General features: G+C 36.3%; 1 protein-coding gene across 5 annotated transcripts in view; it reads left to right on the plus strand.

Annotated features, from left to right (window-relative positions):
* CDH18 (cadherin 18) overlaps positions 1-14773 on the plus strand; it is a 1275757-nt gene that overhangs the window by 32706 nt on the left and 1228278 nt on the right. The gene's annotated exons all lie outside the window — the stretch shown is intronic.

The raw sequence follows: 14773 nt of genomic DNA on the forward strand, positions 1-14773 counted from the left end.
AGACGACCATACAAATAGTTTCATTTACATAGATTAGGGGAACAATATCTGAGTATAACATACTGGTTTGTCAAGTAGGTTTTGGGCCAAGAGGCGGAACCGACTTGGAGACAGAGTTTGGGGTAAAGGCGTAGTACATTAGCATAGCTTAAGACAAACATTTCCATAAGAAAAAGGCATTGGTTATCTCTAGGCTCAAGAATAGCTAACTTCAGGTGAAACCAGGTGTCATTATGGCAACACAGTATTTTAAGAGAAACCTCTCTTTAAATTTGTATAGAGAAGGAAAAAAATATTTCTAGTTTGTTTCCTCCTGCCGCTTAAGAGAGAGAAAAATCTCTGACACTTGCAGGCTATTTCCTCCATTTGGAGACCCCTGGCCTTCCTATCTGTTACCCTCTCAATAAGGTGTGGGTTTTTCTTTTTTTTTCATATTTTGCAAGCAAATCTTTGACAGACATTTCTGCTATTACTGATGTTCTTTGAAAACTCTAAGATATCTTGAAGAAATCCCCTTTAACTACACTAATTCATAGACTTACACATATATCACCCCTTAAAAAAATAGGCAAAGTTAGTAAATTAAAATGATTAGACATTCGGAAGTTTAAGATATCTTCTTTGGCCATTGCAACATAATCTGTGAGAAGTGACATTCTGCAGAAACATGGGGAATCTGCTCCTATGACAGTCGAGGCAGAGACACTCTAGGTTCCAGACAACAATCAGCATTAAAGAAAGCTGGTGAGGCAAACAGCCCAAGTGTCTTTTTCTTTCTGTTTTCATTAACAGTGAGTAGAAATAAGACAGGGGCTCATGGCATAAAATGTAGAAAGGCAATTACAACTTTAACTTGGAGTAATTAGACCAATTTCCTTCTTGGCAGAACTAGAAGATCTGGGTTGGGAGGAACTTAAGGCCTTCCCTTGGAAGGAATAAAAACCTAGTTAGCAGACTTCGACACTTCTTTAAAAATCAGGAGCAGAATAAACACTAAAAACCATCCCTGAGCAAACTTTCTTCTATTCCAAGTCTTAACTGGATGATATGAAAGATTTGTCTTTAAAGAATAAGAAAAACAGTAGCATATTAAAAATAACGACATTTTAGATAATATTTTTGTTAATTTTTTATGCCATGGATTTAAATGTATTATTGATGTTTCTTTCATTCAGTAATTTAGTCTTTCAGAGTGAGTATGTTGAGACATATATAACTTGCAACTGCTGCTATAACAGATTATCAGAAACTTTGTGTCTTAAAACGGCACAAATGCATAAACTTATAAAACCAACATGTGTCTCATCAGATTAAAATCAAATGACAGCAGGGAGCATTGCTTTCTGATGACTCTGGAGAGAATCAGTTTCCTTGCTCTTTCAGGTTTTTGGTGAAATTTAATTCCTATGGTTGTAGGACTGGAGCCCCTGGTTTCTTTTCTGTCTGTTAGCTTATGGCAGTTACCACCTTTCAGAAACTGCCTGTGTACCTTTTCACAGGGCCCTCTTGCTGCATTTCCAAAGTCAGCAACGGCAAGCCTGGTCTTTACAAAGTAAATCTCGCCTCCTCCTCCTTTTGCTGTCACATCTCTCACCCTTCTGTCTTCCTTTTGAACTTTTAAGAGTTCATGAATTTAAATTAAGCCCACCATAATTGAATAAACTCCTTCTTTTAATATTTTTAACCTTTTGCCACTCAAGGTAACATGGTCACAGATTCCAGGCATTCAGACGTGAACATCTTTGGGGGACCTTTTTTCTATCAAGTGCCTGCTATCTACTAGGTATTGGCTAGGTATCAAAAATATCATATGCATGTACATACTGCTATATTTAAAATAAATAACCAACAAGAACTTATTGTGTAATTGAACAAAAATGTTTAATATTTGGCAATAACCTAAATTGGAAAATAACTTGAAAAAAATAGATATATATACATGTATAACTGAATCACTTTGCTGTACACCTGAAACTAACACAACATTGTCACTCAACTATACTCTGATATAAAAAAAAAATTGTAAAAAGTCATGTGCCTTGAATATTAACACTATCCCTGATTATCAAGGAGACTGCCCTTGTTGGAAATGCAAAAGAAAGCACATGTTGGCAAAACCAAACAAAAATCTTATCCCTCCCTAGGATCATAATTAGATGGGGTGGGTAAGTAATCAGCCATATAAATGTAAAATGACACCTGTGACATGTCAGTTTTTTTTTTTTTTTGCTCTGATAAACTACTCTAAATATTAGGGGATTAAGGTGACAAGTATTTCTCACTCATGCCACACACTGTAATTTGTAAGCAAGGGCTTCTGCACATAGTATTCTGACTCTGGAATTTATACTGAAGTAGCAGGCACCATCTGAGCATGTTGGGAAGGAGAGAGCAGAGAGAATTGCATATGGGTTCCTAATGCTTCTACCTAATAGTGATACCTGTCACTTTTGCTCACCTTTCACTGATTAACCATGCCACACATCCAAACTTAACTTCAACATGACAGGGAGACTCCTACTGTGTCTCTGGGAAGAGATCTAGGACATTTGGAGGTCACCATAAAGTATTACTATACAGATGTGAATAAGTACTTACAAGGGAAGGTCCATGTTACTAAAAGAACGTTTTTCAGAGGAGTTTGAGAAGTTTCCCTGTGAGTGATATTTCTGAGATAAAACTAAAGGATGAGTAAAAGTAGAAGAATAGAAAATTGGCAGGAAGAGGAAGAAACTGCTGGCCAGAAGGAAGAAACTGCTGGTCAGTCCCAGTGGGAAGCAGGAATGCATCTTAAAGGTTTTTCCAACTGGTGTACATGCAACCTGGTATTGCCTAATAAAGACTTGTGTTGTAAATAAATACTACACTAAGATTCTGTGTTAATCTAGTCTACAAAATCATGACCATAAATAAATCCTAATCAAATTCTCTTAGTTATTGCTTTCCTGGTATTTTATATGAGAATTTGAATCTTTAAATCAGTGTTATCTAAAATCTTAGCAGTGAATCATCTATATCAAAATCATCTGGGATGTCTATTAAAATGTATAACCCCAGCCAACCAGTATTTAAAGTTGGATTGCAATATCACATTTTTAGAAAGCACTCCAAGGAATTTTGTTTCACTTTAAGTTTTAGAAACACTGTGTAACATAAGGCAAATTTCTAAAATCCACAAAATATTTGCATGATTGCAGTAAGATTGAGCAATGCACAGTTCCTTAATAGGAGGACAGAGATATACTTGTAAACAGATATATACTTTTGTTTTTATGTTTATGATGGCTTAAAGAAGATTAATATGAGTACATTTTGAAACATCTGGAAGACAATCTAAGTGCCAGAACTAACATGTAAATTGCTTGTTATGGACTGGAATGTCTGTGTCCTTGCAAAATTCCTATGTTAAAATCTAATCTGTCTTTGTGACCCCATGGACTGTAGCCTATCAGGCTCCTCTGACCATAGGATATCCCACGTAAGAATACTGGAGTGGGTTGCCATTTACTGCTCCAGGGGATCTTCTGACCCAGGGATCAAACCTGGGTCTCCTGCATTGCAGGTGGATTCTTTATTGCTGGCACCACCTAGGAAGGCCAATTTAATCCCAATGTGATGGTATTAGGAGGTGGGGCATTTGGAAGGTAATTAGGTCATGAGGATGAACTCTCAGGAATGAGATTGTTCTTATTGGTCAGTCACTCAGTCATGTCCAGCTCTTTGTGACCCCACGGACTGCAACGTGCCATGCTTCCCTGTCCTTCACTACCTCCCAGAGTTGGCTCAAACTCATATCCATTGAGTCAATGATACCATTCAAACATTTTATCCTCTGTCACCCCCTTCTTCTCTTGCTCTAAATCTTTACCAGCATCAGGGTCTTTTCCAGTGAGTTAGCTCTTCATATCAGGTAGCCTTATAAGAAGAGGTCAGGTAGCTAGTTGGTTCTCTTTCTTCCAAAGGGGAGTGGGGGAATGCAAAGAGAAGTTAACTTCTGCAATTCAGCAGAAGGCTCTCCACAAACTCAAGTTTGCTTTTACCTTGAACTCAGACTTCCAGCCTCCAGAACTGTGAGAAATACATTTCTGCTATTTTCAATCTATTTATTCTTTGATACTTCCTTACGATGACCCTAAGACAGTGTTTATACTTGCTTGTATTCTCCACAGTAGCCATAGGCTATGGTACTCTGATTTTCACGTGTATGGATAAAGTAGAAGAAAGGTCTTCCCTTGTAGCTCAGTTGGTAAAGAATCTGCCTGCAATGCAGGAGACCTGGGTTTGATTCCTGGTTTCGATTCCTGCGTCAGGAAGATCCCCTGGAGAAGGAAATGGCAATCCACTCCAGTATCCTTGCCTGGAAAATCCCATGGACAGAGAAGCCTGGTGGGCTACAGTCCACAGGGTTGCAAGAGTCGGACACGGCTTAGCGACTCAACCACCAAACCACCAGAAGGAAGGTCACCTTGATATGGAAAAGAAGCATTCTTGTAAGGTGAGGGTAAAAAAACATACATAAAACAAAAATCTGTGAATGAGGACTCTCCCATGTCTTGAATGTTTCAAGAGGCCAGAAAATTGAGCTAGTACTCAATTTTGGTTCTATATGTATGCTCTCTATAAAAATCTCTGATATTTATATTTACTTTATATTCTGCAAAAAGCAATTTGGTTTCCACAAAACTCTATTTTTCAATTATATCAATATTAATTTGAATTTTGTTTTATGTTGTCATTAATTAACTTATTTTGTTGCAAGTTTATACTGCAGTATGTACAATAAACAAATATGTTTATATTTAGCTTTATAGTTGAACATATCAAGTTACATTTAAATAAATAACTTAAGCAAATTCTAGGGCCTGTGGATTTTTGTATGTTTCTTTTCCTCTTAAAATGGGTCTGTGAATGTATACAAAAGTATGACAAATGTGAGTCTAGTGTATTAGACTGCTCTCTTTGCCTGGCTAATTCCATCTCATCCTTAATATTTCATGATAGGCATGTTTTGTTGTGAGTTGCTTTCACTAGAACAGAATAATAAGAATAATATTATTCTTATAGTCTTAATAATATTAAGAATAATAATATTCTTATATTCTTAATAATATTATTCTTATTATAGAATAATAAGTGGTATTATTCACTGCTATTAGAGCAGGCACATCCAAGAACTGTGATCACTTGCCTACTAGATTATGTAACTTCTGGGTACTGTCCATTTGCTCACTGAGATTTTTCTCTACCCTGCTCTCTTCTATGGAATGGTGATGTGGATGAATATCATCAATAAGCCCCCTTATCTCCTGCTCTTCATTTGGGTTCAGCCAGTATTGAAACTTCAGTACAAGAGTAGAGAGGGGGATACAGGGGAATTAAATGCCTATGTTTTTTCTCGTTCTTTTTTGTAAGGTTCACATTAGGCTGGAAGTGTTCATTGACAAAGGGCCCTGCCCCTCTGAAGGTGGCTTCCTCTCCAGAGTACTGTCCCTCTCTTATACTCTCAGACAGGGTTCCAGTAACAGATCCCTCTCCTCAGTTGTGTTCTGATCGACCTTGCCCATGACTTTGTAAACAGTGTATTTATTAAACACTACTCAAATGATTCTAATATATATTAGTGCTTTCAATTCTACATTTTGTGGTGATAGATTCTTCTTTTAAAGCTTCATTCAATCTCTGTGTGTGTTAGTCACTCAGTTTTGTCCGACTCTTTGCAACCCCATGGACTATAGCCTGCCAGGTTCCTCTGTCCATGGGATTCTCCAGACAAGGATACTGGAGTGGATAGCCATTCCCTCCTCCAGGGGATATTCCCAACCCATTCAATCAACCTCTAACACAGTGTTTGGAATGCAAGTACTTCACAGATATTTCTTTGACGAATATAGTTACTATTAGTTAGAGGTGTTGATTAAATCAGAATTAAAATTCAGATGTAGAGAAACAATCCTATTGGCAACACTATTAGTTTAAAAATATTAGCTTTCATTTTTTATTTTAATCTCCATCTATGTGTATTATAAAATTGGTGATTGTAATACAAACTACCAAGAAGTTTTAAAGTAATAATTGTGTGACTTTAAATCGCTTTGCATACTTGATAGGATGTAGTTCTTTAGGCTGATGTTTTCTGTAGAACATTAGCTTGTTTTAGAAGTTTCTCCATTATGCCCAGTGTTGGTTTTATTAGTGTTGTAGTAATTGTTCACAGTTATCTTGCAAAGTAACATTAGTCATGTCTTTCTACATGAACTTAATGCCTGGTGTTTCATCTGTAAACATGATGACGTAATAAATCTCAAAATTAAACAAACCATTTTGTATGAGAGGATCACTGTCTTTTAAGTGTTTGGATTAGTTGACAGGCTGCAAAGGGCACTTTAAATGGAGAAAAATGTCATTTCAAAGATTTTGGAAGCATGAGAAAAATTTTATATGGGGGATTCACTAAAAGATGTCATTGATATTTTATCTTCTCCCAGTATATGTGTGTGTATATATATATATACACACACACACACATCTATCTATCTATCTATCTAAATGGATTGTTATTGTCCTTTGAATAAGAATTCAACACTTGTAATAAATATACTGGAGTATAATAAATATATAAGAATACGTAGCAGACTCTTCTATGCATTTTTATGTACCCACAGATCCTATTAGATCACTATAGCTCTCTGTCTTCATTGATACTGCCTTAGATTAAAACGATGTCAAGTGTCTCTTGTATTACTGTAACAGGCCATTTTACTACGTCTCATGTCTCATTCAGTCTTGCCCCACAACTCTTTGTTCTTTATGTGGCCGCTAAGAAAATACTTCAAAAGTACACATGTAATCTTCTCACTTTCTTATTTAAAATTCTGTAATGTTTTCCAATAGAGGCAAGAAAAAGTGCAAACAATTTAAAATATAAGATTCTCTATTATTTGGCCCATGGTTACCTCTGTAACCTACTTTGGGTAGGTTCAAAGCTTTCTCAGGTGTGTCTCTGAATATTCTATATATACTGATGTCTGTGCAGTTCACTTAAAGCAATAGCCGGTGGATGTTTGGAGTAATTTCATGGAAAGAAAATAAAAACAAAAGGACATATGGGTACCCAGTCTTACAAACTGTGCATTTACTGAGCAAGGAGGCTAAATATATATGTATTTACACATCCTATATGTACATATATATCTCAAAATATATATTTAGTAAACATACACAGTATATATACATATATGCACATATTTATATCTATATATATCACAATTATTTCATATAATACGGAACACTTTAATACTTAAACTATTATGTAGATTCAAACATTTAAAACCCATCTAGATATATTTAAATTTGGGAAATATTTTCTTTCCTTTATGTGTTCTACTTCATCGTGAATTGTCACAAAATTCAGTGTGGACTTGGAGCAATCTGTGAGTCAATATTTGAGAATCACTATAAGTATTTTGTACAAATTGTTTATTCTGCCTGACGAATATCCCTCTTTCTCAAATTATCACCACCATTACATACAGTATGAGATGTATTTTCATTCCATTTGACTGTAAGTCTTAGTTTCAATTTTATTTTTCTACTAAGTTTTCCTAAACTCTCCAAAGCTGAATGGTTTCTCTATGTGTCCCATAGCATTTATTATGCACCACCATGGATCTGATGTCTTGTATTTTCTCATTTGTCTCTTTTCTTCAGTACATGTAAGATTCTCAAGATCAGGGCTTGAGTTTTCATTACCAAGATAGGCTTACTGGTGCCTGTCTTGCCCAGGCCTAGACACAATGTGGTCAAAAATAGTCTAAAGACTGGATATGCCAATGACTATATCACAATTTCAGCAAGCAAATTAATTTTAGGACTAGTTGTGTAGAAAACTGATTCTTTGAAGCCAATTCAGAGTTCTCCAGTCATGATCAGAGATACTTGTTTTTCCCTCCTTTGATTCTGTCCTCACTGAGGAAGGTTTAGTTATGTTTTTCTTGGTATATTTGGAAAGAAAAAATTTTAACTATGAGATATGCACTGTCATGAGAAACTGATAAACCAATAACTAGTTTATCCTACTGTCATAGAATTTGATTCTTATTATGCCTTTAAAACAATTAAACAAAATATTTGGGTATACATGTATATCTGTCTATAATATTTGTCAATCCATGTGGAATTTTTTTCCTTAAAGTGTATAGTAAAATGTATTTAATAAATGTACACACATATAAAATCGCACACACACAGAAAAATACTAGCCTTATAATTGATAGGCTTATCTTCAATACATGAAATTACTTTGGAAAGGGAAATAATGACTACTCAGATGTCACTTTTATAATACACCCAATGTAATCTGTCTCTAAAAGAAATTATTAATATTTATTGTTAAATAAAAGATTTTTTTAAAATATAGACATTTTGAAAGTTAGCTATATTGAGAAACTCCAGGGGATAGTGAAGGAAGAGAAGCCTGACATGCTGCAGTCCATGGGGTCGCAAAGTCAGACAAGATTTAGTGACTGAACAACAGCAGCAAAGGTAATGTAAAGTTGTAGATAATTAGTTGATGACCTAATTAAAAATAAAAGTTGATGTTCTTTATATATTTGTAAACATATAGACTTTTTGTCCTTCAGTGATAAAGTATGAATTAAATTGGCTTTTCCCATTTTTAAATTAGTATACAGTTTATGTATGTTTTATAGTATCAGTATATTCCCATATCAGAGAAGGCAATGGCACCCCACTCCAGCACTCTTGCCTGGAAAATCCCATGGATGGAGGAGCCTGGTGGGCTTCAGTCTATGGGGTCTCTAGGAGTCGGACACAACTGAGCGACTTCACTTTCACTTTTCACTTTCATGCATTGGAGAAGGAAATGGCAACCCACTCCGGTGTTCTTGCCTGGAGAATCCCAGGGATGGGGGAGCCTGGTGGGCTGCCATCTCTAGGGTCACACAGAGTCGGACATGACTGAAGTGACTTAGCATAGCATAGCATAGCATATTCCAATATACATAACATTCTTCTTTCTTTTTCTTACATATTCTTTTATGTCCATATTCAAAATCAGTTTTCTTTTCCAGTTTTCTATTAATGATTTGTTAATACTGAAGGATTTAGACATCAGCATTAATAAAAGCAGGGTCCTAGAAAGTAAACACCAGCTAACAGAGTAAATATGAGATCACACACTAAAATTTTACTGAAAAGCTCAACATTCAGAAAACTAAGATTATGGCATCTGGTCCTATCACTTCATGGCAAATAGATGGGGAAATGGTGGAAACAGTGGCTGACTTTGTTTTGGAGGGCTCCAAAATCACTGCAGATGGTGACTGTAGTCATGAAATTAAAAGATGCTTGTTTCTTGAAAGGAAAGTTATGACCAACCTAGACAACATATTAAAAAGTAGAAACATTACTTTGCCGACAAAGGTCCATCTAGTCAAAGCTATGGTTTTTCCAGTAGTCACATGTGGATCTGAGAGTTGATCTATAAATAAAGCTCGGCACCAAAGAATTGATGCTTTTGAACTGTGGTATTGGAGAAGAATCTTGAGAGTCCCTTGGACTGCAAGGAGATCCAACCAGTCCATCCTAAAGGAGATCAGTCCTGAATATTCATTGGAAGGACTGATGTTTAAGCAGAAACTCCAATATTTTGGCCACCTGATGCGAAGAACTGACTCATTTGAAATGACCCTAATGCTGAGAAAGATTGAAGGCGGGAGGATAAGGGGATGACAGAGGATGAGATGATTGGATGGCATTACCAATGCAATGGTCATGAGTTTGGATAGCTCTGGGAGTTGGTGATGGGCAAGGAGGCCTGGCCTACTGTGCTCCAGGGGGTTGCAAAAAGTTGGACACAACTGAGCAACTAAACTGAACTGAACTGATTCAGTCTTCCTATTGATATAAGAACAAGTTTAGAGACCTTTCACTTTGTAGCAGACACCATCTTATTTTACCTGGAAAAATTGCTCACAGTCTCTTTTCATGTTTCAATCCATGCTAACTAGAATGTTTCAATGTTAGATAAATAATGCTATGAAATTTTATACCAGTTTCATAGTTGATAGTGAGATCTTTTCTGCATAGGTTGATTCTTTGACTCCCTTGGAATTTTTATTTAAGATTCTAGTCTATGTGACTCAGAAATTTATGCATCATTCTTATCTCTGTACCAATCATTTGCAATCCTGATTTCTGTTAGTAATCAGGTAGAAAAGTATAAAATCATGTATACTGAAGTAGGGTGAACTTTTCCTCCCCTTGTACAAAATTGTTTGGTTTTGTATTTGTCTTTATTTTCTCATCTCTGCTTTTTGGTGGAAGGCATTTATGGGAATACCAGAAGCCCTGCCACCATCAAACATAGGGAGATAATGTCAGAAAACCTAGTTACCAAGGACTAATACTTTTCTTCCAGTGGTTTATTGATTTCAAGTTCTCAGTGCTGGCCAAGTGAGCATTCTACTTTCAGGAAGAAAGAGAGTTTAAAACAAATTGTCTTTTCAGTATGCTTGGTTGAAAAGATAGTTACCAAATCTCTATCCTGTGTACTATAATACTTTTTTTTTTCTTTCTTTTTACTCACAGCATATTCTGCCTGTGAGTTCTGGCTTCCTTTTTTAACCTACCCACATGCAATCTTTCCCAACTGTGCTGTGTGCTTGTGATTACTTCTCCAATTTGTAAATGTCTCTTTGAATTAGCATCTCTCAGTTTGTAATATGTTTGGCCACAATCAAATCTGGCAAGACAGAGAAGGAAATAGATTCAGCAATAAGCCTAATCACCTGTGAACTTAAAAGCCTTGCATATGTTTGATCTTGATCTTTGAGAGTGAAGTATTAATGCATACTTACTGAAAAAATCATAGACATTTGAAGGAAAATAAAGGCATGTTCTGTGTTCCTAGAATATTTACAGAAAAAAAAACCAAAAACCCAAAAACTAGCTTTCACATTTCAAGAGTAGTTCCCTCTGAAAACAGTTAAAGTTATGAGAAAAATTGCAAATATATAAAATTTAAACTTTTAACCATAACCAAAATATAGAATAAAAGTTTCAATCACTTGTTTTATCTACTACTGTGCTATGCTGCTGCTGCTAAGTCACTTCAGTCGTGTCTGACTCTGTGTGACCGCATAGATGGCAGCCCACCAGGCTCCCCTGTCCCTGGGATTCTCCAGGCAAGAACACTGGAGTGGGTTGCAAATTCCTTCTCCAATGCAGGAAAGTGAAAAGTGAAAGTGAAGTTGCTCAGTCCTGTCTGACTCTAGCAAGCCCATGGACTGCAGTCTACCAGGTCCCTCCGTCCATGGGATTTTCTAGGCAAAAGTACTGGAGTGGGGTTCCATTGCCTTCTCCAATTGTCTTAACATATGTTTATGTAATATAATTTCTGTAACAACTTGTGCTATAGTCCAGGTTCGATGCATGATACTGGATGCTTGGGGCTGGTGCACTGGGACGACCCAGAGGGATGGTATGGGGAGGGAGGAGGGAGGAGAGTTCAGGATGGGGAACACATGTATACCTGTTGTGGATTCATTTCAATATTTGGCAAAACCAATACAATATTGTAAAGTTTAAAAATAAAATAAAATTAAAAAAAGAATTTTGTACAACTGCTTACATTATCAAAAGAGTAACCTACATTATGTGAATGAGCTCTTGAAAAGCAAAACAAAAAATTGTTAAATTATCTTTCTTTCACTAAATAACTTTTTTTCACCAAATGAGGGGTTGCCACAAGTATGATATTCAAACAAAGAAGTTCATTTATAGTAGACTATAGAATGTATAGTTTATTAACAGACATTAAGATAGACTACAAGTTTACACAATGAAAATGGTTGTGGAATTGGCATCAGTTCAGTTCAGTCACTCAGTCGTGTCTCTTTGTGACCCCATAGACTGCAGCACGCCAGGCTTCCCTGTCCATCACCAACTCCTGGAGCCTACTCAAACTCATGTTCATCGTGTCGGTGATGCCATCCAACCATCTCATTGTCTGTTGTCCCCTTCTCCTCCCACCTTCAATATTTCCCAGCATCAGGGTGTTTTCCAATGAGTCCATTCTTCAAATCAGGTGGCCAAAGAAGTGGAGTTTCAGCTTTATCATTAGTCCTTCCAATAAATATTCAGGACTGATTTCTTTTAGGATTGACTGGTTTGATGTCCTTGCAGTCCAAGGAATTGGCATAAGAATGTGTAAATAAACCAATGGAACAAACTGAAGAATTCTGAACTAGAACCATGTAAATATAAAATTGTGATGTAATATTGGTGGCATCATAAACCAATGAAGAAAACTTGAACCATTTAGTAGAAGGTATAGGAAATAGTCTTCTCTGGGGAATAAAAATGTTAAATCCTTACCTTATACCATATACAGGCTTAAATCCAGCTGGATTAAATATTTACATAAAAAGGCACCTATAATTTTAAATGACATAGTATATAGACTATAACAGTGATAAAAAATTCTCACCACAAGATCATAATGCGAATCCTTTATAATTGCTTGCCCCATTTTCTTCCCATCTCAGATAATAATAACAATAATAATTGATGTTTGTTTAGCATTTACTATTTACTGCTGCTATTACTACCACTGGGGCTTCCCAGGTGGCACAGTGGTAAAGAATCCATCTGCCAAGGCAGGAGACACAGGAGATGTGGATTCGGTCCCTGGGTTGGGAAGATTCCCTGGAGAAGGAAATGGCAACCCACTCCAATATTCCTGCCTGAGAAATCCCATGGGCCGAAGAGCCTGGTGGGCTACAGTTCATGGGATCACAAAGAGTTGGGCATGACTGAGCATGCATGCACATTACTACTACTGCTGCTACTACTACTACTAATGATGAGAACCATAACTGATGTTATTGACACTTACTTTGGCATAAATGCTAAATTCATTACAAAAAACCGTACAGCAGGTACTATGAAAACTGGGTTTTTAGATACTCCATGCCTGATAAGGAACACAAAACTAATAAATGTTAATTAAACCTTTGAAACCTTTGACTTTGAAACCCTGAAACTAGCATATTAATTTTCTACTTAATTATTCCACCAGAGAAGGCAATAGCACCCCACTCCAGTACTCTTGCCTGGAAAATCCCATGGATGGAGGAGCCCGGTAGGCTCCAGCCCATGGGGTCACTAAGAATCGGGCACGATTGAGCAACTTCACTTTCATGCATTGGAGAAGGAAATGGCAACCCACTCCAGTATTCCTGCCTGGAGAATCCCAGGGACAGAGGAGCCTAGTGGGCTGCCCTCTACGGGGCAGCACAGAGTCGGACACAACTGAGGCGACTTAGCAGCAGCAGCAGCAGCAATCATTCCACAGTTAGCTCTCACATGATTCTCCTTGAAGATATAACAATTCCCTGATTATTTATTTTTGGAGGATGTCACCATGAGATGAAATATGTATTCCTCCTGACTTATTTTCTCTTAAAACTCTTAAAACTTAAGCACCAAAGAGGAGGTGCTTAATTGAATTGAATGTATTGGTTCAATTAAGATATCTTGTCTCATTTCAAGAAACACATGTTTCTTATTTAACAAACACTCTAGAACAATTATTCTTAACATCAAAGTTACTGGCTAGTCAAATTTTTAATTTACTCAAAATGTACATTAAATATTCAAAGTCAAATATATTCAAAATGTATTTTATCTTTCACTCCAAGGCATGTGTATTATACAAATATAGTCCAGAATATTGTAGTCTGTAGAAGATAGGATTATTTGTTTTCAGTGGAGGTGCAAACAAGTATATGGTGCTCCCAAATTTAAAAATAATAGAAAATGGCAATCCATACAAGCAAATCACTATTTATACTTTAAAAACCAGTCAATCCTAAAGGAAATCAACCCTGGATATTCATTGCAAGGACTAATGCTGAAGCTGAAGCTCCAGTACTCTGACAACCTGATGTAAAGAGCCAACTCATTGGAAAAGACCCTGATTCTGGGAAGCACTGAAGGCAAAGGGAGAAGGGGATGGCAGAGGTTGAGGTGGTTAGATAGCCTTACCAACTCAATGAGCATGAATTTGAGCAAATTTCAGGAGATAGTGAAGGATAAGGGAGCCTGTCATGCTGCAGTCCATGGGATCCCAAAGAGTCAGACATGACTTAGCAACTGAACAACAATCTTTTCTGTGGTTTTACACAAAGATTTACACAAAGAGTATAAATCTGTATTTAATGTTCTACATACCATCCTTGTGTTCTGAGATCTTGACTCAAGAGACGTGTAACTGGGTACCACTCATTCTTTCTCAAAGCGTAGAGGAAGAAATCATATTTATCAAAGGATTGGAATGTTGAAGCAATGTGTAAAATTTAAATTTTATGTCTTGATTCACTCTATAACTTATGCCCAATTACAACCATATTATTTTTTGTTTTGTTTATTTTGTTTCATTTGCTTGACCACGAGATACAAAGAGCAAGACCTATCAGTCGTCTGCATTGGTATAGATGCATCATATTTGCTTGATCCTAATTATATTTTAATTATCATTTTATATAGATGTTTAATTATTAAAACATTTTTTGTATTTTTTGTAAGTTACTTCAAATTCATTGTGTAAAGGGCAAAGCTGTAAATAGATTTCATTCAAAGACTGGCATTTATCTTGTCATTGTCTGTCATTCCATTTCACCTGTTAACCTGTTTTACCAGCAGATCTTTAATAATTTTAATGATATATTTTAATATCTCAAGCATTTAGCAT

Source organism: Bubalus bubalis, chromosome 19 (genome assembly GCF_019923935.1).
Source record: "Bubalus bubalis isolate 160015118507 breed Murrah chromosome 19, NDDB_SH_1, whole genome shotgun sequence".
Classification (NCBI taxonomy): Eukaryota; Metazoa; Chordata; class Mammalia; order Artiodactyla; family Bovidae; genus Bubalus; species Bubalus bubalis.